The following is a 23,017-nucleotide window of genomic DNA, read 5'->3' as shown; positions in this document are numbered from 1 at the left end:
GGGCGTTAGGGCAGTAAAGTCCTCGAATAGCGACCACGTAACGGAAGTCGTTGGATGAGTCGCCTCTTACGACAGCCATGAGCCTGATATTCTTATATTATTTTTATGCCCGGAGCAATTTTGCAATACAAAGGAACAAATAAAGCCATGGTAGATCCATACGATGTAGGGTACAACTAGTATTTTAGATGTTTAAGTCCTAAAATGAATATCTTATATATTATAAAATTCTCGTATCCCGGTGTTTGTCCTCCTCCGAAACGGCTAAACCGATTTGTGTGCATATCGGGTAGGTCTGAGAATCGGCCAACATCATCGGCCATTTTTCATACCCCTCAATAATAAGGGTGACCAAACCTTAAATATTTTATTTTATTATGATTTAGCATAAAAAATACATACAACTTCAAATTTTCACCAATCTACGATCAACACCTATTTTTGTATCGCGATTTTTACATTATTCTATTCCATCCACAGATCAGCAATAGGGTTGCAAGATGGCAATAGAATACAATAATAACTGTAGTACGATAAATTTTATGTACGATATATTTGGTATGTCTGAGAATCGGTCGTTATCTATTTTTTATAACCCAAAAATTTTATCATTGAATTTATTTTTAATACTTTAATTGGCAATACAACGTTTGCTGGGTCAGCTACTGTTATATAAATATCTAAGGTCCAATATAGTCTAGACGTTGAGGTTAACGTTGTATAAATTACTGCAGTTAGTAGATTGTTCAATCCATTTGGAATTCAAACTATTCTAGGATTGAGGTCATCTAATCCCAAAACACAATATTATCATCAGCTCAGGCATGTAGTACGTTACATAAGACTGTGCGTCTTGGAGTAACAATGATAATGTAATTATTAACCAACAATACGTGCAGGAATCAGATTTTATTTATATTTCGTAACATTTATCTTGGCTCAATACTCAAATCCCTACTAATATTATAAATGTGTATGTAAGTTAGTTTGTTACGTTTTTACGGCGGAGCTACTGAACCTTGGGAAAGGACATAGGCTTTACCGGAAACATCCACGGTTCCTGTGGGATTTGTGAAAAACTGAAATTCACGTCGATGAGCAACAACTTTACCAATAGTGGGTTTACTGTACCATAGCAATCTGCCTTAATAAGATTCATATAATATGTTGAGAAAGGGAGCGAAAACGGAAACCGGAACTGGAATGGGACTTGAGATAATCTTCAATTCCAAACTTACTTATTATTTTAAATACCCTATTAACTACGCGAGCGAAGTTGCGGGCATCAGCTAGTAGGTAAAACATTATAAAAATTATACATGTGGCCCCCGCGGAATCACATACCTACGCTGATTATAAGATTTTTACGATGCGAGCGCACACCGTCACGAAAATTCAACATCCTGACGTTTACTACTCAACTAGACCATTTGTATCATACCAAGACTCTTATAACTCATATGTCTACTGAACCACAACCAATGGACGAGAATTAAATAAATTTCAAGAGTGTGTATATCTAAGTTGTCAAATAGAAGAAAAACATTTCTTTCTAATTGTATAAAATAGTTCAATGAAATTTAAAATAAATGTTATTTAACTAAATTATGCGGAGTTATAATATTTTCATTCGTTGGACATAGAACCTTCATGGTTTGAGATTATTGAGTGAAACTTTTTTCACATGGTAACTATTTAGTTCTTATTTAAAAAAATATGCAACATTTGATTATCGACTTTCATTAATTTTTTTTTTGTCGGCTTATACAAGAAAGATTTCTTCGTAAATTCGAGTGATTTTTGAATACAAGTGCCAACGCGGAACTAACGCGGCAGGTAAAAGGTTATGGTAACTTTAGTGGTCTCAGCATGGTGTTATTCACTATGGCTTTCTCCAATCTCTTGTTGCATAAGCCTTAATCATAATGTAAAAAAAGCTAGCGAACCAAATACATAAGTAAATACTCGTATTATGTATATTGTAAAAGTTTTAGATAGTGCAAACAAATTATTAAAATAATGATCCCAAATTCGATTTCTGCACCCTCAAGAACCTCGGATACGATATCCATATTGTTGAAATCATAATTTTGTGCAGCGGCCATCTTGGATTTAAAAAATGATCCCAATTCGTTTTCTTCACCCTCGAGAACCTCGGATACGATATCCATATTGTTGAAATCATAATTTTGCGCGGCAGCCATCTTGAATTTCAAAATTGTTCTCAAATTCGCTCTCTGCACCCTCGAGAACCTCGGATATGATATCCATATTGTTGAAATCATAATTTTGAGCGGCAGACATCTTGAATTTCAAAAAATGATCTCAAATTCGCTCTCTGCGCCCTCGAGGATCTCGGATACGATATCCATATTGTTGAAATCATAATTTAGCACGGCAGCCATCTTAAATTTCAAAAATGATCTGAAATTCGCTCTCTGCACCCTCGAGAACCTCGGATATGATATCCATATAGTTGAAATCATAATTTTGCGCAGCGGCCATCTTGGTTTTCGAAAATGATCCCAAATTGATTCTCTGCACCCTCGATAAACTCGGTTACGAAAAATATTGACATAATATTATGTAGAGAAACGTAGCTGGCTATAGACGTGTTGTAGCATTTCAAGGATTTTAGATACGCATTGCTATGAACGTAACGAGTTACGAACCGTCGTAACAGGATCATAAAACTTTGTAAATATCCATCTATTTTACATTTCATGACTATGGAACTCGGGATCTTCGCAGCTCATTTCGCTGAAGGATACATTCAAATGCTATTACGTTTCATATGGAACTGGTATTACATGCATAACTTCATAATATGTCTTAGATTGAAGACTGGTCTCCGCTGTGCTCCAACTAGACACCGCAGACGTAGACTACTACGCCCAAGTGCGTACTCGAGTCCATGTGACGTTGACGTGCCACATGTTCTCTTATACTTTATTAATAACTAGCTGACCCGACAGACGTTGTTCTGTTCATAATAAAAAAAAACTCTTGCGGATGAAATTGGAAAATCCGTTCTTAGCTGACCTCTACTCGGTGAATAGAAAATTCCTTCCAAATTTCAAGTCTTTAGCTCTAATGGTTCCAGAGATATCGTGATGAGTGACAATATGCCGCGCACACAAGCATCTAATAGTTGCCGTAATAAAAAACTATTGTTCTTAGATAGTGCGCGGTATCTAGTTGTTTTCACTTCTGCTTCCCGGAGTGCAACCGGTATTTCTTTTGCTCTTCTTTTGTGCGTAAATCCTATATGATGTTAATTTATTTCCTTATGTCAAGTTATATGTAAATAAAATCTCGTTTAGGTTACTGCGAAGAGATCTGAATAGCGAAAAGATCGCTTAATTGTGCTACCATAACTATTATGTAAACATTTAACTTTATTTTAAATATTTAGTGCAATAGAGAATTTTCATTCATTCATTTCATTCCAAATTTACAGGCGTAAGCTCAGTTCAAAGTGTTCTAATCTGTGACTCAAACGCGTGACCGTGGAAGAGATCTCGCATGGAACGCGAGATCTCTTCCACTGAGCCAACCATTCGAGTGACGTAACGTTCACAAATCTTAATATGTCTTAACTCTCGGGTTGTGGCTTCATCTACAGAACCTAATTTACAGTTGATATCCTGCTCAACCCCAATATTTGCATATTAAAAAACGTGAGATGTCGCTTTTTCAAATCTAAACAAGTGATAACCCTCACTTCCGGGGCTAATTACACAAATTAAATTTGAACGGAACGTGAGAGGTCGCTGGTTGGAGACCCGTATCGTTCATAAATTTTGTTTTCAAATACAATTTGAGTAATTAATCCCCGAAAAATACAAATTGTCCTGATCGCGTTCTACATCAACGCTTAAATCTGGTGCCTTGACCACGCGGCCAAACTGAATTGAAAACAGTAGTTGAAATTAATAATACAAATTCACCCCTACTACATTACTCTGCAGCCGATTGTTATGCGACATGCGATAGATGGGCGAAAAAAATTGAAGCGATCTAATAAAAGTTTCACTTTAAAATTAAATACTTTCTGCAATGTTAGTTAACGTTACGAAAAGGTTGCGACGAATATGGAGTGGCAGATTGCGGTGTGAATAATTGATAAGTCGACATTGTCAGCTCCCGAGGGATAAGAGGATGATAAAATGGAACGAGATAATGGATTGGTTTATAAGTTGCGATCAGCGCATAATTTAGCTATAAAAATTTATATTTAAAACTGCGGGTATGATACATAATTAATCAGTACTTCATAACATAGACCTTAGATCATTTATACGTCTAGATAGACTATTACAGCTGGGAAAACGTCGAAAAAAATTGAGGTTGACAGTTAATTTCTATTTTGAGTAATTCACGCACACTAACACAAAGTGTCATACAAATCGTGAGTGTAGGACGTAGCTTGTCACGCACACTGAACTAATATAATACTGGCCTGTTTTCATCGGTTGTCTAACAGCAAGAGACTATCTAGACGTATAAATTATCTAAGCCACAGAATTATAATATTCCTTTCACTTAAAATAACTAATCCTAAAGAATTGATGAAAATATTGGGACATGTAAATTATTGAATTCGGTCGGTCGGTCTTTGATAAGTGCGCAATGGTTCAAAATAATCCGACGTTCAGAAGGGGTAGAAATCATGGTCCAAGATTCCATTACATAGATACATTCCATGCTAATAAAATCGTGTTAAAATATTACAAATCAATATTTAATTGAAAGGTAGGACTGTTATTGACTTTTTATTCATAAAAAACTCACGCTTCCGGATCGCGTAAAACATTTAAAACATTCAAAAGTTCATTACGAAAACAGTCGACTCCTTGACAGTGACACATACAATACAACTTACAACTTTAAAACAATTAACATAAAGTTGCTTACCGCAACAACAGGATCATCTTTAGTTTTCAGTCAAAATTCCCATGGATACGGCAGTACGTGGATAGCGTTTGAATTGATTCAACGCTTTTTGTCCTTTTAAGAAAAACGTCCATTTTAAGTCAATTCGTGGAAACAAACTTTGTATTGTGTGAAATAACGTGTGTTATAACTGAGTTATTTAATTTTAGGTAAGTATAAGCGAATATATAAATAATATGCACGTAGGAAAACTGAATATATTATATTAGATGTTATATTTGCACCATAACTATTACAATGAAGTTTGGTATGCGATCCCGACTAAGTTGATAGTTAATTAAGTTTAAAGTGAATTCAGAAAGTGATAAGCTTTATTAGCAGGGATTATGCTCTATTTTCCAATTTAATAAACTAGCTATATTCGATAATATTTGTTGGCGTTTGTTTTTTTTTTAGTCAGAATTTAATACCGTTTTGGTATTTCATAAGATTTGAGGTGAAGTTTGTAAGTTTATGTGTCAGAATTCTAAACGATCTTGGTTTTTCGGTGACTGAAATTACAGTTGTGGATTGAGAAGGTAAGAAAAACATTTGTATTACCATTTATAAACATGTTTGGACATATTTTTTTATGACAATAAGGGACGAGAGGCCGTTCATCTGATGGTATTGATGCGCCCTGCCCGTTACTATGTAGTACCGCTCAAGATTCTTGAAAATCCCAAAAATTCTGATCAGCACCACAAGTACGCTCATCTCCTTGAGATATAAGATGTTAAGTCTCATTTAAGTTAAGGCGCCCATCAGACCGAAACACAGTAATGCTTACACATTACTGCTTAATATATAATTGCATGATTTACGACAATGTCCATGGGTTGCAGATTGCGGTTAAAATACAAAATTATTGCCTCTACAACATCTTGATGTTCGTGTCAAGTTGGATATAAAAATTACGGCTTTCAATACTTATTTTATTTCACTAATATATCATCACACGAAAATATTTTGTGTCAGGCAGAAAAAACCACAAACAACAAAATGTTGTAGAAAATAGTAATTTTTTACTTTTTAGTACTTATTTATAGCGTATGTTTGATGACAGTACAATAGAAAAATGTTTTTTTGCAAGAAAAAATAACGGGTTGCACTCCGGGAGTGCCGGCAGAAGTGAAAACTTGACTATTAACATTGTGCATTTATGAATATATTGGAATAGTTAAAGAATAATTTCACAGGTATTGCCTTATTTATCAGTATAAAAATACTAGCATTATTGTGGTTAAATAAAATATACATTTATTGCGCTATCGCACATTAAATTAACAATTTATATTACATTAAAAATTTAACACATCAAAACTATTACAATTATATTATATCTCTTAGAAAATTCAACTATCATCCATTATTTCAACGACTGTCTTACGCATTTTTGTGATGTTTTAAATAATAAATAAAGAAAATAAAAAAATAAATTTTCGATCAGGTCACGTGTTGCGAGTTTAACATTTTATACACATTCCAAGAAAAGTGTTCAACGCCGCTAAAACTCCGATACTTACTGACCGATACTTGTTACCTTGAAAGATTATTGGAATGATAAAGATAGTTGGAATTAATGTTCCAAATTTTGTTAATGAGTATTGTTATACTGATTTTAATGCTATTGTAACTTTTGTACTTCATCCTGACTTGCACTAAATAACTTATAAAGTTTTACAGTGAATAAAGATTTTTTTGACTTTCACTTTGACTTCAACATTAAAAATTTAACACATCAAAACTATTACAAATATATTATATCTCTTAGAAAATTCAACTTTCATCCATTATTACAACGACTGTCTTACGAATTTTCGTTCAGGTCACGTGTCCTGACGCGAGTTTAACATTTTATACCCATCACAAGAAAAGTGCTCAACGCCGCTAAAGAAGTTTTCACTTCTTAAAACTCCGATACTTATATGTTCCCTGATACCGCATACAATTTGTAATTGTTAGGTGTACTGCGTGAAGATACAATTGCAATCTAAAGAAAGTAAATTTATGTACAGACAGTGTACGTCTCTTGACAATTCAAATAAACACGACTTCTTTCGACTTCATTCAAATATTTTCATAGCAGCTATCGAACTTTTACTAAAAAAAAATAAAGAATATCTTAAACATCCTTAAAATATGTCCAACCAATAAATTTGATAAATTTTGTTTCATTTGTATTTTTGTGTACGTTTTTCGCCTTATGTTTAATTGTATATCAAATCGTTATATTTTGTATTATATTCACTCCTACTTTGTTTATATTTAAGTGGAAACTTTATTGGCTTGTGTAATATAAATTATGTGTTACAATGTGTATATAACCTAAGCTGTTTGTTTTCCAATAAATAAATAAATATTTTTAAAACGAACTATTCTTTAGAAGCGTTGGCCATTTATTCAGTTGGGAAAAAATAATTGAACTCACAACTCTGTTAAGGTAACCGATACCTCTGTACATCTTTATATATATAAATACAGTGTCCTGATGTTTGTTTCCATCGAACTCCTAAACTAATTAACCGATTTTAACGGGAATTACTTAATAGAGAGCAGTTGAGTCCAACTCGAGAGTTAGGATGGTTTTTATTTCGATTTGTGACCCATAATCATTTTTATTTCCAATATTTGTTTTGTATTGACATATTTTCTATCAGAGAATTTATTGACGCGTTATATTTTATTATAGCAACAAAATTCTTATTAATATCTCATATTAATAATAACTCATGTTATGAAATATTATTGACAAATTCAAAAACAGTATTTTGTTAATTATGTACAGAACAACGATTTTCGGGTCAGCTAACTAGGTAAGCATATTCTATATAGGTAAATGTTTTCCCTGTTTAAACAAGAGTTGAGTTTGTGTTGAAATACATTGATAATTCACTTCATTCCACCTTCGCACGACACGCCACAAGTTAGGATATCATCCCCACCATCTGGATGTGTGGAGGTCCTCCACAGTGCGGTTTTCAAGGAGCTTTCTTCCACGTACTACAAAGCTGTGGAATGAGCTTCCTTATGTGGTGTTTCCGCGACGATACGACATGGGTACCTTCAAAAAAAGCGCATACTCCTTCCTTACAGGCCGGCAACGCTCCTGTGATTCCTCTGGTGTTGCTAGAGATTGTGGGCGGCGGTGATCACTTAACACCAGGTGACCCGTACGCTCGTTTAACCTCCTATTCCATAAAAAAAACCCTCAACAGAGCAGAATAAAACACAAATGCAAATTAAAGGAAGGGTACATGTAAATAAGTATGCGGTAAGAACTAGGTTTGTTTGTTTGTAATTTAATATATTAAATTTGCTAAATAGTTATAATAAGTTTTAATGTAATAAATGTTTAAAGTAACATTGTAATTAGTTTAATGTTCCTACGGATTTTAGTATATTTTTTGTATTTTTCTTAATTATTTATTTATAACATGCGACGAGTATAGTACATGGTAGAACCCGAATGAGTTTATATTTGTACTTAATTTAAGTAAAATTGTAAAATACTTTTTGAATGTGAAGAAATAAATAAAAAATATACGTAACTGCTCAAGTTTTCACTTTTCTCGGCACTCCGGGAGAGCCACTGTGTTTTGCTGTTCAAAGTAGTATCTTAAAACACTTATTGGTATCAAAACTGAGCAAGTAACTCAGCGTATTTATCTAAAAAAGCATTTCATCACAATAAAATTTAATTAATTAAATAACCCGGGGGTGGTCTGAGGAAAGGTCTGGTTAAATGCCTTACGATTTCCTTGTGCACTCGCGAGCTCTTGTTTGTTCCTGGCTTAAACATTATGATTATCACAGTTTCTAGCAAATTCGCTTATATGCCTTTGAGCATATAACATTATCAAGAATATATTGAGATGCAACAGTTGAAATGTTTTCTGTTTTATATTATTCTCCTAATAATTCTATAGGACATAGTTTATTAATAATGCATACCAATTCGGACGCTCGTGAGACACGCAATTGGCGTGCTGATAACATATTAATAAGTGTATTTTACTATAATCCATGCGTAAGCAGAAGCTAGCAGCCAAGATACAAAATTTCCAGCTAAGATGCTAACAACCATTTGTTGTACATAATATGTAAACTTAAACTAAACAATAGACAATTATATATATCGTGCCCCAAACTTTGCGTCGTCATCGTGATTATATCTTGGATTCCAAAATTCAGATTTTGCGACCAAAATATGCGACATCCATTCCATTGCCTTAATTTCATCAATTTATTAACTAAGCGATTCAGTTGGATTGTACAGTCGTGAAAGAGAACCACATAGACAGATTAACAGAGTTATTTTCCCATTTATAATATCAGCGTGGATATTCTAAATCAAATCAATATCACTTTATTGATTTTGTTCAAAGAAATGACACTTATGAATAACAAAAGTTATACTTTTTACGTATGCATATCATTCATTAAAAAAGTTCAAATGAAATTAAAACTGTAAATGGATATTATCCCTGGATGAAGAGGAAAATATCTGAAAATAGCTTTTAATACATGAATGTTAATACCGATATGAAAAGAGTACTTAAGCGAATTAAAACTCATAAGCCCGTATATATTGCGTTGGCTGTTTTCCAAAAAATAACCTGTTTTGCTGCAAAAATAAGTGAGGATTTTTAAGTTGAATATATATAATTGTTGTATTTAAAAGATCGAATGTAAAAAACTAAATCTGTAAATACTGATTTGAACAGAAATACAATGAGTTTCTCGCCAGTTCTGTTTTTTTTTTTTGGAAGAGAAAGACAAACGAGCATACGTGTCATCTGATGTTAAGTGATCACCGCAGCACCGTACCGCATACTCTCTTGTATATTAGAGTAATCACACAATCACAAGAGCGTTGCCGACTTATAAAAAAAAACCCGCTGAGTTTCTTGCGCCCGTTATTCTCGGGTCTGAGGCAGTCTATTTTTAATGGGTGATAGTTTTTGACGTTCAATAAGTGAATTTGAATCCTATTTTGAATTAAAATATTTTAATTTGAATATAAAGCCTTGAATAAACGTACATATGAATTGAATTGATTATTTGAAAGACCCCATTAGTCATCATATCCTAACTTTGCAGGAGGTGAAAAAAAATTTGAATGGCCATGGATGTGTTTTTTTTAATATATTGTCATTGTCATGAAATAAATAGTGTCTGAAAGTAGTTTTTTATTTAGAAACTCCAATTTATATTAAGCTATTTTGTATAATAGTGATAATATTGAAATTGATTTATTTGCTAGTAACATAAAAAGTACAAGATGTGCACTTAGTAAATATTATATGTTGGCGCTAGATTAAACTTTATTTATAAACTTAATTGTAAAACTTTCAAAACAATTCGTTTGATATAATTTTATATAGTTAGAAATAATTTTTGTTTTTACAGATGTGGTAGCTTTTAATTGGCCTTACGCTTACTCACATGTTTTAACTGTATTGTGTTTGTGGCTGTAAGCTTCCCTAATAAAATAAATTAATCCTTGACTTAAGTGTTTTCTCAAATAAGCGAAAAAATACACTTTTGACAGGTTTTATACATTTTATCAGACAACTTCTTTATCTCCTTAATTAAGCATTATAAATTATTATATTAGTTGTTTTACACATGGTCTCATCTGTTTCAAGGACTGTGACCGGTCATTGGTAATTTTTTTCATAGAACTCTACAGGGCTCAATCTTGGGTCCTTTTTTTGTTCCTGTTTTACGTCAATGATTTACCTCAAAATAAACATGATATTATACTGTTTGCTGACGATACATCTTTCTTATTTAAAATAAAACGCCAGCAAAAAAATTCTGTCAGGTTGACGACGACATTGCTGAAGTAGTAAATTGGTTTAATGTTAATAACTTACTTTTAAACGAAAGGAAAACAAAATGTGTAAGGTTTACACTTCCAAATATAAAGCACCAACCAACACCTATAAAAATTAATAATGACAAACTTGATGTAGTAGAAACGACAACATTCCTAGGTATTACATTAGACTTTAAGCTACAATGGGGTGCTCACATAAAAAACTTATGTAATCGACTTAGCTCTGCAGTATTTGCGATAAAAAAAATTAGGCAGCTGACAGATGTTGAAACGGCTAGACTTGTATATTTCAGCTACTTTCATAGTGTCATGTCTTACGGAATTATATTGTGGGGTAGGGCTGCAGATATTGAAAACATATTTGTGCTGCAGAAAAGAGCAATTCGAGCAGTCTATAAAATGCGCTCAAGGGATTCATTGAGACAAAAGTTTAGTGAAATAAATATTATGACAGTACACTGCCAGTACATATACGAGAACCTCCTATACGCTCATAAAAATACTAGCCAATTTAAAAAGAATAGTGATGTACACAGCGTCAATACTCGAAACAAACATAAACTCGCAATTCCATCTACTAGGCTCCGTAAAATTGATAAATCTTTTAAAGTGGATTGTGTTATATTTCATAATAAACTCCCAAATGAAATTAAAATATTACCTATTAAAAAATTTAAATGTGTCGTAAAAAATAAATTAACATCTAAGGCATATTATAATGTGAAAGATTATTGGAATGATAAAGATAGTTGGAATTAATGTTCCAAATTTTGTTAATGAGTTTTGTTATACTGATTTTAATGCTATTGTAACTTTTGTACTTCATCCTGACTTGCACTAAATAACTTATAAAGTTTTACAGTGAATAAAGATTTTTTTACTTTGACTTTGACTTGACTTTGGTACTTCTTTATCTTGTGGCAAGGAATTTCTTAATTTTTTTAAATCTTCCATTTTCTTTTCGTTAACGGGGACTTAATCCGCTTGATAAGCTTTGTTGTTAGGCAAAACGAGCCTCTCTTTATAAGAACTCTTAAGATTAAAAGAATATTCAACTAGACAGTCAACAAAGACCGTTACGACCGCTATTTTAATTCCTTGAATTGTAAGTAATTGATTTTTTGAAGCAAGTATTAATTCTTTAGCAACATTGAGCACTTTTCTTGGGATGGGTAATATAATGTTAAACTTGCGTCAGAACACGTGACCTGATCGAAAATACGTAAGATAGCCGTTGAAATTATGGATGAAAGTTGATTTTTTGAGAGATAAATTCTTTAATATAAAATAATTGTAATAGTTCTGAAGCGTTAAATTTTTATATAATCTAAATTGTCATTATTGTGTACGATAGTGCAAAAAAAGAATATTATGCCAGTACTTTTATACTGATAAATAATGCAATTCTTTCGAAATTATTCCCTAACCATTCCATAATATTCAAAGATGCACAACGTTTCTGTTCAAGTTTTCACTTCTGCCGGCACTCCCTGAGTGCAACCCGTTATTTTTATAATCTCGACAGGTGACAAATTCACAATTACACTAGAAGCGGTCTTTACCACTTAATATCAAGTAAGTCTCATATCTGTATCTATATTATGCATTTTGTAATGTTGAATTTTTGAAATAAGAACTTAAGTTAACGTTTAAGTGTGCTGAGCATTTTATTTTGTGTTTATTAAATGAGGTTCCTTTGCACAGAATGCCGGCTAGATTATGGGTACCACAACGGTGTCTATTTCTGCCATGAAGCATTATTGTGTTTCGGTCCGAAGGGCGCTGAAATTACGGGGCAAATAAGACTTAACATTAAGTCTTAAGGTGACGAACGCAATTATAGTGCGTCTCAATACTTTTGGGTTCAAGGTTCAAGAATCCTGAGCGGCACTGTATTGTAATGGGCAGGGTGTATCAATTACCATCAGCTTAGCGTCCTGCTCGTCTCGTCCCTTATTGGCATAAAAAAAGGCTGAGTCGTCTTGCTCCCTATGAAAGAAGTCTGTGGTCTTGTTATTTAATTTACTGCGAAAAATATTTAAAAATAGAACTCTAACCTTCATCAATATTTTTTTGCCTATAAACCTAACGGGTGGGTCTTTTTTAATCAAGTATATTGAAAATGATTTAAATTATTGGTACCAATGCTATAAATAAATAATAAATCAAAGTCAGTCATTGTTTTTAAGTAATGATCTCAAAATTAGGATTTTGGCATGACACATTACGTATTTAGTGCAGCAATCCATCAACTTGGCTTCCCGGCTGACATCCCTTGATCCCAACAGGATCAAACAATGTGGATACATATCAATAATTCACATCGCAATCTGCCACTCGCAATAATTTCCTCGCAGGCTTTTGTTTACGTCGCGTCGACCTGAATTAAGCCTTATCTCTAGAGATTTAATGAATCCAGAATTCAAGAACAATTTTGTATTCTTTGCAATTTTTGATTGTTTGGTTTATTTTACAAAAAAATTTCAAAAAAAAATTTCAAAATTCACCTTCTTCACTTTGTGACAGATGAAAAATTTACTACACGGCCACACACGGCTACATTATCTCTGGACACAGCCCTTCCCCCTTTCACCCCCTCGCGCTTATCCTGTTGTGTCAGTACGGTTTGCAGCTATTACCGTTAGGTAGTTACATGTTGTGATATTTTCATGATATGTGAAGAATTTTGAACTTTTAATTGTTACGTTTTGATTTTAGTTGTCAATCGTTCTGTAGTTTCTGTTGTTCTGTGTCGCTATAATAGTAATGCCAGACTAATAAATCCTTTTTGTACTTAACCCAGATTATTTCATTGATTTTATATCCTTATAATAATGATATCCAGTATCACATCACAACACCTTTACATAAATCTATAATACTGGAAAAATTAATCGTTGTTTGTTTATTAATAATAATATTCAAGTGATGCTTGTTTTGCACACCGTAACAAAGCGATGATGTGACGTCATCGACGTCTTGTTCAGTCGACGTTGGAAGCGTTTTGAAGATTCGCTGGTTTACATTGAATAGACTATAAAGATAGAACGACAAGCAGAGTAATTGAAAATTATGAAAAAAATATGCTGACTACAGCATATTTTTTAAACTATTATCAAATAAAAGGATCCAGTTAGCACATTTAAAAGTAGAGATATTATTAACTGTCGTTAGCTTGTCTTTTTCCTAACTCCTGTTGTCTTAACTATGCTTCTATGTTTTTAATTTTAATTTAATAAAATTATTTGGCTTCCCTGATAAGATTACTGATAGATTTCCTGTTCTTATATGTAAGGATTAAAACTTTACAATCTGGTGGTTGTATATTATGATATACAACCACCAGATTATAAAGTTTTAATCCTTCGTATTTGATACCTTTCAGTGTCTCACTAAGTCCGAGTTAGTAAGTCTTTTGCGGGGCAATGTATATGCTATTACAACCAGATCCCAGAAAATGTTCAAAACAAAAGTTTTACGATATTCAACAGAATTGTTGAAAAACGTTTGTGTGGTAAAGGTTACTATAACATAAATGACTTTCTTAATGATACCACAAATTGGGGATGGAGGGACCGCCCTCAGGCTATTAAATATGTAATAAGTTTAATTGTACAATTTTAATTTGTAAACATATTTATTCTGAGGTTACTCAAGTCTGAGGCATTATTTTTGGAATGGGTAGTAGTTTTTGACTTTTAATAAGTGATGTCACATATTATTTTGCATAAAAATATTTGAATTTGAATACGATACATGTACAGTAACTGCCACAGACTTGGTGCCGATCAAAATATTTGCGAGTACACACACTTAGAGGGATTTGTTCTACCTCCCCCTTTTTACTAAAAAATAATATTATTTCAAGAAACCCTTGCTTCGTGAACGTAATTAATTCTTCAAGGATCACAAAATGAGTGCAGAAGTTCCCTCGTACCTACGTAACGACATGAACTTAGTTATAACTTTATAGAATAGAATAGAAATATATTTATTTAACATAGAACCAATTCCACCCTGTTACTTTTGTGTAACAGCGATGCGCGCGCATTTTAAAATTTCACTCTCATCATTTTTTCATAACCCGCCCATAGAAGTATAACATCGAAAATATAATTTTAATTTTAAAAAACAAAAGGATTGTTGGTGACAGTAATAATAATAAATTTGAAACATCGCTTCTCTCAACCATATTTTAGTTATGGGAATGACCCGCTCCACGAGGCGGTCTCAAACAATGACATTCATGCGAGCATGACGACGCTTATTCCAAAGACTATTGAATTAATATTTAGACATATATAGGTACTTACTACGTCATATATTCAATACGTCACCAAACGCGTTAAGAGGTACATTGACGAGGCGTTGGATGAGTGTGTGTTCTCTTGATTGCTAAATACCTGAATACTATAATATCCATTCAATTTTGTCTTCGTGTATTATATCTATATACTTTTATTGTATTACTTTTTGATCTTTTTTTTGTATTTTTGTTAATTATTTGTAACACGCTTATAGTCTCTTATATGCGAAAACTGTAAATGGTTAATAGATGTACATTTTTTGTAACCTATTTATGTCATGTAATACTGTTTGTTTTCCTAATAAAATAAAATAAAAAATAAAATAAAATAAAATTACTTGTCGATACACTGACATAGTGAGAAAAACTTGAGAAACAGTTTCTAGACATCGGCAAGATTAAATTCAATTGTAAAATAGAATATAAATATATTTATTTAACACTCGCTGACCCGACAGACGTTGTTCTGTATATAATAAATAAAATAATGTATTTATATGAATCTGTCAATAATATATCATAACATCAAAAATTACTTCGTAAAATATGCACCCTGCTGTCGTAATGAAATTGTTTCACAGCAGAACTGTCAAATCGTGCGTCAATAAATTCTCTCATAGAAATTATGTATGGACACATCAACGGAAAAACAAATTTGTTGTTTTTATTTAATTTAGCAGCATTTTCTTATTTATTCACCTTTTAAACCTTTGCTGGACTTCCACAAATAATTCAAGACCAAAATTAGCCAAATCGGTCCAACCGTTCACGCGTTTTAGCGAGACGTACGATCAGTAATTCATTTTTATATATATATAGATAGATAGATAGGGAATGAGCTTGACAATAACATATTAAAACTACACTTGAGTTCGTAAACTTGCTTCCAGCCCATCTTTTAAATCGTACAACTTACCTTACTGAATATAGTATTATACAATTTTAGGTGGCCTACGCAGAACCAGACAAGAAGCATGCATATTTGTATTGCTGTCATCTCTGGTCTGGCGCACCCCAGTATCAGCTCGATCCATTTGACCGCGTGCAACGCAGAGCAGTTCAAATTTTCGGGCACCCAGTGCTCTGTGAACGGCTGGATCACTTCGTGTTGCGTAGAGACGTCGCTTCATTGTGTGTCTTCTACCACGGGTCTAATTTATCACGGGGAGTGTTCCGAAGAGCTGTTTAACCTGATTCCTGCCGCCGAATTCCACCTTGGCACGACACGCCACAAGTTAGGATATCATCCCCACCATCTGAATGTGTGGCGGTCCTCCACAGTGCGGTTTTCAAGGAGCTTTCTTCCACGTACTACAAAGCTGTGGAATGAGCTTCCTTGTGCTTCCGGGACGATACGACATGGGTACCTTCAAAAAAAGCGCGTACACCTTCATTAAAGGCCGGCATCGCTCTTGTGATTCCTCTGGTGTTGCAAGGTGTGGGCGGTGGTGATCACTTAACACCAGGTGACCCGTACGCTCGTTTGTCCTGCTATTCCATAAAAAAAACTGTTTAGCAATATAATCTATACTACTCGATAGTGAGACTTCTTTATGAAAAAAGCTAAGAATTTGTACTCACTGAGTCCTAGTATACTGTCTGCTATTTCATTAAAAATTGAATTGAATACCAAGACCTATGAAGGAGCCCTTAACTCTTAACTTATTAAACGGTACGTACACTTTATTTTCTTGAATTTGGTCATATTTTTTCTAACATACATTATAGTCATACATATTATGTATTGTGAGAAGGTTTTGGATGTTTATCAACTTGAATGTATCCCGAAGCGAGTCTCTTTGTAGCATATTATAATAATTTCTAATAGCCCTCTTTTGGAGCACTAAAATACTATGAACATCGGTAGCATTTCCCCACAAAACAAACCGTATGACATAAATCTATGGAAGTACGCGTACGTAGATTATGGGTACCACAACGGCACCTATTTCTGCTGTGAAAAACATTTCTGTATTTCGGTCTGAAGGACGCCGTAGCAAGTGAAATTTCTAGGCAAATGAGACTTAAGATTTTATGTCTCAAGGTGACGAGCGCAATTGTAGTGCTGCTCAGAATTTTTGAGTTATTTTCATAAAAAAAAATGCAGAATAGACCAATCGAGCTGCATTCACATTAGTCAGCTGTTTGATCTTTTTATCGGCAAAAGTTGCAGAACTCTGTCTATTTGCTAAGTTATTGATATCTGTCCCTACTCTAAGATATAACTATATATCTGACTCAATCCTCACAATATTAAGCTAACAATAAAATTCCTCGCATAAAATTGTGGATGATATTCTTTCTAAATATTTCGTTTACTCCTGATATTTAAACTTTTACAATTAAAATTTCGTCCATGTTTTGAAACTTGTATAAAATGATTAATTTTCCGACAGAGTTTTGGGAGTATGTGAAATATATTTCCAGACGCAGCTGTTGCAAATATTATTCGCATCAAACTGTTTGTTCTTTCATGTCTGAGTAAACACATAATAAGTTAGCTAACAGTTTTCGGTTTTCGAATTCATATTATGTACATTTATTCGACGATTTTTAGTTCAGCAAAGCTCTAGTGATTCCTGTGATAGTAAAAGAGTATATTCGCCTTTGATCTACATTTCTATAAAAAAAAAATAATAGTGTAGTCTAGGGACGTCCGAAAGAAGCGATGCTTTATAGTACGAACGTAGAAACTACGCGGTAAAAACAACCGACCTCAAAAAAAGCTTTACCAAATTAATATAAAATCCACTAAAAAGTAGTCTTCTACTAAAACTTAATAATCAATATAATGAAGTTACAAGTCTCAACTCTTGCCTCTCGCCTCGTCACGCCGCGCGTGTGAGCACAAGCACATCTTACCTACAACTATGTATGAACCTTGGCTGACACCGACTCCAAAAATAGCACATTATATTGATTATCAAACTGTAGAAGCTTACGCAATTGTTTTATCATTACTCATACTCGGAAAGTAATGTTGTTTTGATCTGATTATTGGGTGGAAAATGCTGCTTCCCTCCATAGCTCTATGAGAGGGAAAAACTCATACAAATTACTTCCCACCTAAGGGCCGGAATGAACTTTAAAAATAGAACTGCTGTGAAGTGTTTTATGTAAAAATGAACTAATTGAAAAAATATGCTGCTGCCATGTGAGTTTCTAAACAGCCAGTGTGAACTTAGCGCAAACTTCTTTGAGCGGAATAAACCGCTGCAATTACGCGGTAAGTTCCATATTTAAAATTTAAAAGTCAACATAAATTGGCGGGATACTAATCTGTGCTTAGATAAACAACTAGTTTTATTTTCCTCATATTCGAAATGAAAAGTAGAGTGTTTAACTCGGGTAAAAGTATCAATTCCTACTTGGTCTATAGCCGACCTCGCTGCGCTCGGGCGTTTAAATACCTCGGGAATTGATTCTTTCGACCAATCTACTATTTTACTTTTTAGTGCATATTACACATTGTTTTGGTATATAAAGAGATATATTTTGAAGTCGGTTGTTTTTTTATTAATTAAATTTGATTATTAGTGAATCTGAAGTACATGAAATAGTCTGAATTTAACATACATTAACTTTTATATTAACTTGTCTGAATATGTGTAGACCTACTTACGTGCTACTTATACGAGACAACGCTGTTTAGATGAAACAATTAAAGTCAGGGAAAAATGTCTATACCAACAGAGGACCTACCTCGAGGACAATTTCAAAAGAAACTTGCGAAGAACGCAAAAATTGATAGAACGCTTACGTCATGTTGCAATACAGCAACGAACGTAAGCGAATTGTAATTTTATTACAGACAGTTTATTAAGGAATACCATTGATTATCATATTCGACTATGACAATAACTTAACTATTACGATGTAAAAAGATTGGGTTTAGTATCGTTAATTTGCTCTTGAGAATTGAAGAGTTTCGTTACTTTTTCATGGATCCCATAATCAGAACATAACCAAACTTCCATCAAATTACCCTTGAAGTACATCCTTTCAAATAAAAAAAAACATAGAAATCGTTTGGTGTGATATTGAGCTATTTGTCCTTATGAAGCACACATATTTAATGCAAATTTAAGACTTTTATGGTTTTCTTATGGATGCCATTGTTAGTTTCCATGTTTTATATTCCGCGTATCTCCATCCAGCCTAGTGAGCAGGCGGTCCGAGGTTCGAGTCTCCTTCCGAGACGCCCCGCGCCTGTGAGCTACATTTTCGGCCTCCAAGGCCCCCACCCGGCTGCGCTGTAAAAGCCTTCAGGGCATCAGCACAGAGGAGGTTTTTAGTCGGTAGGGGGTGTTTACACCCGAGCCCGACATATGGGCCCCGTTTCGGGGTCTTCAATACGTAAATGTATTTTACTCCTCTAAAAAAAAAATATATATTCCGCGCGTTTTATTGCACTTTTGTTTTATTTAATATTTATTATTCAGCAAAAATTTAACAAAAAAAGCTATCTATACTTATATTATAAAGCTGCAGTGTTTGTTTGTTTGTTTGAACGCGCTAATTTCTGGTACTACTGGTCCGATTTGGATGATTCTTTCAGTGTTGGTTTGCCGGGTCAGCTAGTTTAAGATAAAGTCAATAATGATAAAGATATATATTTGAACAAAATACAAGTGATATGCATACAACCTATTGTTAAAAACTTATTATGAAATACTAGCTGACCCGGCAAACGTTGTTTTACCATATAAAGTATAATTCACGCGATAGTTTTATAAGTAATAAAATATTGCCTATATTATAGCCTGTACATCATTTTGTTCTATTGTCAATAGTTTTTGCAGCGCACGCAAAAATAGGTTTTCGATTCTACACCTTGTGTTACAAAATAGCAATTTTATTACGGATCCCTAATTTTGAAAAAAAAACATAGCCTATAGCCTTCCTCGATAAATGGACTACCCAACACTAAAAGAATCATTCAAATCGGACCAGTAGTACCAGATATTAGCGCGTTCAAACAAACAAACACTGCAGCTTTATAATATTAGTATAGATAAGAAGCCCGCTGAGTTTCTTTTCCGTTCTTCTCAGGTCTGAGACATGTATTTTCGAATGAATTGTACTTTCTGACTACGAGGATGGAGTTTGAACGCCCTTCTGTCAGCCATACAGTAGTCTGTAAACACTTTTTGTGTATCAAAGTCAAATAAACTTAATTCAAATAAGCGCTTTTGAATCATCATTTAAAATATTTACATTTAATTACTAAATCTGCGATATCGTGTTCAGATAAAGTAGAGCTCCTGTGAAGAACGTATAAGAGACTCTAAGCTAACTTTTTAACCGACTTCAAAAAGGAGGAGGTTCTCAATTCGATCGGAATTTTTTTATGTATGTACACAGATTACTCTGAGATTTATGATCCGATTTACGTAGTTTCTTCTTTAGTTCGATGCAAAATAGATTCCATTTGGTCCCATTACATATTTCGGCCCAGTAGTTTTCATTTTATGAACATTTTATATGAAAATTTTTGTCTACGTGGATGATATAATGTTTTTTGTGTACGGTTCTTTTAGCAGTTTTCATTCAGGTTGATTATATATTATTATTAATATTAATTGACACTAAAAAGGCACCGACTTAAAACCTATAAATAGGTAGCACATATAAATAACAGTATTTTATTAATAAATTAAATGTTTATTTATTTCATACTTTTCGAAGTCGGTTTTGAAGTCGGTTTTTATTTATTTGAATCGTATAGATTGTTTTACAGCGACAATACATAACAAATATGTTTGTCAAGTGCTGCATGCAACATAAAATGAAGTTCAAAGTTAAAAAGCGCATTAAATATGATATTGGTTTGAAAGGCGCCGTAGCTAGTAAAATTACTGGACTAATGAGATTTAAAATCTTATGTCTGTATGTGACGAGCGCAATAAAAACAATAACACCGCACAGAATGTTGTGTGTAACAAGAAGCCTGTGCGGCACTGCTTTGTATTGGAAGGGACGTATCCCGTACCGTATGGTGAACGTTTTGCACGTCCCGTCACTTTTTCTCATAAATAAAAGCGGCCGAGTGCGAGTAATACACGCGAGAAGGGGTCCGTACCATTATCTATAAAAACGGCAAAAAAATCAAGGAGCCCCGCGTAAATATTGTTTTGTCTGTTTATAACTATTTGTTATCATAGCGGCAATAGAAATAAATCATCTCTGAATGTTTCAACTGTCTTACTATAACGGTTCATGAAACACAGTCTGGTGACAGAAACGGACGGACAGCGGTGTCTTAGTAATACTGTTCCGTTTGGGTACGGCACCCTAAAATAATAATGTAAATAAGCCACAGGCCTTAATAAACCCAAGCAAGGCACCTTTTCACGTTAACTTTATTAAACACGATACATTTTATCTCTTTTGGGCTACATTTATATTCTTGGCTCTTTTCCAGAAAATAACTGAAATCTGTTACAAATACGTAATCTCATTGCAGTGTAGCATTGCACAATTTGAATATTTACATCGGAGGAAATGTTTTATTTAGTGTCCTTATTTTGTGGCTATTAAAATTATTCATTCATTCATACACTCACGCCTTGTTCCCGTCGGGGTAGGCAGAGACAATAGAATGCCACTTGCTTCTATCCTTACAAACCTCACGCGCTTCCTCTACATACATTACTCTTTTCATACATGCTCGCCGGTTGCGGGTGCTTCGTACCTTTCCTTTCCTCAAAACATCCCCAATTTGGTCGACGAATGTTCTACGAGGTCTCCCGCGACCGACTTGCCCACACACACTTGCCTTATATATGCGTCATTCTTTCTTCACTCATTCGCTCCACGTGTCCAAACCATTTCAGCCTATTAAAATAAACAACTAGTAAAATGAATTAAATTTCATTTTTATCTCAATTAACTTTGATAACATATTTCCTAAGGCTTTGAACTACATTATTCCCGAATATTCACATAATTTTTTTTTATTAACAGAACAGCATCTGTCGGGTCAGCTAGTAATAACAACAAAAATAAAATTGACATTTGGAGTAATTTTATATTTATCAAATACTTAATATTATGATAACTCTGATGATAAAATATATTATGATAATATTTAATTACTCAGAAATGCTAATCTATACTGCTCTGCTTCCCCAGCCCGGCATCGTTCTGCTGTATCGCTTATTTATCGCGAAGATGTTCAACTTATTTTAATTTTTTTACTCACTTTGAAGTAAGTAGCACGAGGAGATATTCTGAGTCGCTGCATATTTTGGCATCTAAAAAGGGTTCGACATACCGTAAGTATATTTCTTAAGCAACAAAAAAAAAGTATTATTATGTGACAACAATGTACTAAACGGGGTTAACCGAGGGGTAAGTCACCAACATCATCATCATCATCAGCCGGAAGAAGTCCACTTGTAGACAAAGGCCTCCCCCAAATATCTCCATAACGATCGGTCCTGCGCTGCCCTCGTCCAACCTATTCCGGCAATCTTATCCAGATCATCAGTCCACCTTGCCCCCACAAGGCAAGAGAAGAGGACACTGTCAGTAAATTTTGCCAAAAACCATCTGTGTACAGCAAATACCACCTCCGAGGAAATAAATGGCGCTAAACTTCATAATGACAACTATGACAAATACTATCTTTGACTCACTTCATCTGCAGTCCCCCTGAAAACGAGATCTGGAAAGGTCTTGAAACGTCGGGTTAACTAAAATAAAAATGTAACAATTTACGCAAACATCTAATGTAAAACCGTTACAATTACACGCGTTTTAATCCTTTAAAAGTATTTTATTTAAATTATTATTTAAATTAATATAAGATGCTTTACTTATAGCGCTGGAACAGCACTAAATACAATGAATTCATAACGGTATCATGAACCTTCATAAATGACCATCTGTTTTATAATTCATTACTCTACAACACGAAATGTTAACAC

The 23,017-nt window shown here is 33.7% G+C and overlaps 1 protein-coding gene across 1 annotated transcript in view; it reads left to right on the top strand.

Annotated features, from left to right (window-relative positions):
- Positions 1–5,342: 5,342 nt before the first annotated feature.
- LOC126976153 (uncharacterized) overlaps positions 5,343–23,017 on the top strand; it is a 64,259-nt gene continuing 46,584 nt past the window's right edge. The window contains exon 1 of the mRNA XM_050824379.1: positions 5,343–5,474. The gene's annotated coding sequence lies outside the window, so the exon portion shown is untranslated. The remainder of the gene's footprint in view (positions 5,475–23,017) is intronic.

Source organism: Leptidea sinapis, chromosome 2, assembly GCF_905404315.1.
Source record: "Leptidea sinapis chromosome 2, ilLepSina1.1, whole genome shotgun sequence".
Classification (NCBI taxonomy): Eukaryota; Metazoa; Arthropoda; class Insecta; order Lepidoptera; family Pieridae; genus Leptidea; species Leptidea sinapis.
This window is presented reverse-complemented; position numbering and strand designations above follow the sequence as displayed.